Source organism: Salvelinus namaycush, chromosome 1 (genome assembly GCF_016432855.1).
Source record: "Salvelinus namaycush isolate Seneca chromosome 1, SaNama_1.0, whole genome shotgun sequence".
Lineage (NCBI taxonomy): Eukaryota > Metazoa > Chordata > Actinopteri > Salmoniformes > Salmonidae > Salvelinus > Salvelinus namaycush.
In genome coordinates this window covers 73,410,858-73,413,466 of record NC_052307.1, presented here as the reverse complement: position 1 = coordinate 73,413,466, position 2,609 = coordinate 73,410,858, and the positions used below count along the sequence as shown (strand labels likewise).

Sequence of the window (2,609 nt, the reverse complement as noted above, 5' to 3'; positions counted from 1 at the left end):
CCTTGCTGTTGTATTTTGGAATGTAACCAAAGAAGATGAAAAGCAACAGTATTATGTGGACTGTGCATCTACAATTCTAAAGAGATTTGTAATTCAAATTCTAAGTAAGAAGCTTCCTGTCAATCTTTTTAATGCAAAAAAAAGTTGGTTTGGAAGTACATGTGACAGTAGAGCGGTTTCTAAAGTTCCACTGTTGCTTAGCTGTACTGAAGGGATGAAACATCAGCTATAAAGCTGGTATTGCTATTGTAAACATTGCAGCACTATTTAACACAAACTAATTAAGCTTTTTTTTCTTATGGTATATTTTCAGACATTACTGAGAGTTCAACCACTACAGCAGCCCCACAACCATCTACACCCACACGAGGAGGTATTATTGTCACCTGATCATTAATCTGGAAGAAGATAATGCAGGGTTTCCCCAAACTTCAACCGGGGGACCCCGGGGGGGTACACATGTTGGCTCTCTTTTTTCCCCCTAGCACTACATAGCTGATTAAAAGAATCAACTTTCATCAAGCTTATTTAAATAAGCTGTGTAGTGCTCGGGCAAAAACCAAAACGTACACCCCTTGGGGTCCCCATGAACAAGTTTGGGAAACACTGAGATAAAGAGAACCATCTTTGTAGTGCAGAAATAATTGTTATTCAAGCATGACAACAGTGTATTTTGCTTATGATATATTTTCAGGAAGCACTGAGAGTTCAACCACCACAGCAGCCCCACAACAATCTTCAACCACAACAGGTATAAATCATCGTCTGATCTTTAAGTTTAAGTAGATTGTGAGTTGTGCAGTAATAGCAGAACTCGGTTCAAATAGTATAAGAAATCTACCAAGCACTTAATGAGCTTGTGTGTTGCAGTAGAACCAACAGAACTGTACCAAAAGTGAAAACCCTGCCGATCTGTCTTTTTGAAAGGCCACATTTTCACCTCGCATAGACAGCTGTGTTGTGAACTAACACACAGCAACATTCTAAATGAGGGAAAGGGGATACCTAGTCAGTTGTACAACTGAATGCCTTCAACTGAAATGTGTCTTCCTCATTTAACCCGACCCCTCTGAAACAGAGAGATAACGGGAGATCTGTTTATATTTGAAATAAAATACGTTCGAAGTTATTTTGGGATCTTTCATGTAGAACTAGAAAGTAAAGTTGTCTAACTCGATGTTATGATCACCTCTGATCAGGAGTTAGAAGTTGGTTGGATATGGTGTGTGTGCCAATATGTTTTGGAATGTGTATGATTGTATGTATGCGCACATCTGGCTCCTCTGGCCATATTTAGTTTGACAGTTAAGATACTTTTCAACTTTTTTGGCTTCTCTGCCTTTTGACTAAGATCAAGTGTAGTATCTCTTAAAAAATCTGTTGCTGTCAGTGTAATATCTGCTACGTCCCTTATCTGGGGGCCATATATGAAATAGTTTTTTGGAACGGGGAGATGGAATAGGGGCTTGCTCATCTGCTGCACGCATCGACCTAGTAATGCAGGCTCTCCAGGAAGGGTGCACCTCTCTGGCTGCAGGTAGCCTCATGGTTAGAGAGGTGAGCCAACAACAAGAAGGTTGCCAGTTCGAATCCCGAGTCTGGCGGGAAGTGAGGGTTGCCTAGATGCCATTGCCTGCATGCCCTTGAGCAAGGCACGTTAACCCCCCCACACACACACACACACACACACACAACTGCTCCTTGGGCACCCAGTGTGGCAGGCTCCTACCTGTCCAACCTGTATATGTATGCGTGTCTTTCGGAGGGGATGGGTTAGTGGTCAACTTTCGATTGGACTGCAGGGTAGGGTTGCATGTATATTGCTTTTCCCGCCGGTAGTAGTGCGTAATACCATAATAATAATATCCAATATGAAGATTTTCCTGTACTGGTTCTATCAAACGTCTCTCAACGCTTGACATTTTTTATACAAATCAGTGGGAAATATCCTTTCAGTGACTGTACCGCGAGTTTTGTTTGTCTCTTTGGTGTAGGCCAACGTTTGTATCATGTGCGTTTCTGTTCAAGTGCGGCTGACCGGAGCGGGAGAGTAAAGCGGAATCATAATCCAGACGCTGAGACATAGTCCTGCGTCCCATTGTGACACAGCTACGCAGTTCTGAGACAAACATCTTCGGGCAACGCACAGTCCGACCACGAACCTCCCCATAATTCCCAACAACGCATCTCCCAGTACGCGTCCTCTATTCATTTGAATGTTTAGACAGTTATAGAAATTGCTTGAATTCGATCCCAATGCTCCAATATTTTAGAACACTGCTGTGCGTACAAGTTTGATACTCTGATAGACCCTTAAGTGCTGAAAAGCAGGCTCAGTGCAGCAGCATGGTATTAAATGTTGATAGACTATACATTAGCGGTTGGATGTCAAATTCTAAACATTAGGCCTAGCTAGATAGATCCAAAGTTAGCTCGCTAGTTAACTATGTATTAATTAATAATCATTTATTACATTTAACGCTTTCCATAGAATTTCAAAGCGCTTAAAGAGCAAAAAAACAAACAAGCAAAGGTCAAGTCTTTCAAAGCTGCATCCTCCGAAGATGGAGGGTCAGTTCATGGCTTGAGCGACGGGAGCGAGACAGAGG

General features: G+C 42.2%; 1 pseudogene; it reads left to right on the top strand.

The window, feature by feature from the left end:
* Window positions 1–1,326: 1,326 nt before the first annotated feature.
* Window positions 1,327–1,528, top strand: LOC120057239 (annotated as a pseudogene).
* Window positions 1,529–2,609: the final 1,081 nt, after the last annotated feature.